The sequence below is a fragment of the Oncorhynchus mykiss genome, chromosome 15 (genome assembly GCF_057628025.1).
Source record: "Oncorhynchus mykiss isolate SJ-2025 chromosome 15, ASM5762802v1, whole genome shotgun sequence".
Classification (NCBI taxonomy): Eukaryota; Metazoa; Chordata; class Actinopteri; order Salmoniformes; family Salmonidae; genus Oncorhynchus; species Oncorhynchus mykiss.
The window spans coordinates 58,821,956-58,822,803 of record NC_143036.1 but is presented as its reverse complement, the minus strand read 5'-3'; positions in this window follow the sequence as shown (position 1 = coordinate 58,822,803).

Below are 848 nucleotides of genomic sequence, written 5' to 3'. Positions count from 1 at the left end.
GCCTTCTGTTTTTGGAAAGAAAAAGACAACATTGCAATATATCTACCCCCCCCCCCTGGTTTAAGTATCTGCGTCCAGATATGAGGCATTGTGGAGAATGTGTTGTGCATTCGCCAGACACCATTTACCTCATAGTCAAGTATCGCCATCTAGTGGATGCAGCTGACATGCTCGAAATGACTTGAATTAATAGAATTGCAACTGGGATGGGAATTGAGCAGCTCAACAGCTGCGGGACAGCTGGATTATCGTCCATCTTCCAATGACCCTTTACTGCTGACCCTTTTCTGGCGTGATAGCCTACCCCTGGTTCTCGGGAATTTTCCTATCCAATTATAAACTGATCAGACCCATACTGTTATCTATTTTATTTATTTTGCTCCTTTGCACCCCAGTATCTCTACTTGTACACCCATCTTCTGCCCATCTATCACTCCAGCGTTTAATTGCTATATTGTAATTATTTCGCCACTATGGCCTATTTATTGCCTTACCTCCGTTATCCTACCTCATTTGCACACACTGTATATATACTTTTTCTATTGTGTTATTGACTGTATGTTTGTTTATTCCATGTGTAACTCTGTGTTGTTGTTGTTTGTGTTGCACTGTGTTGCTTTATCTTGGCCAGGTCGCAGTTGTAAATGAGAACTTGTTCTCAACTAACCTACCCGGTTAAATAAAGGTGAAATATATATATTTTAAAAAAATGCATTGCGGAGATCCATTCCAGCCTACCCGTGCTTTGCTCACCAGTAATACCACTTCACTCCACAGGAGGGCAGCATCGAATCCTTCATTAATTGATCAGATTTATAGTAAAGGGGCGTTACCTTGATGGCTGCGGT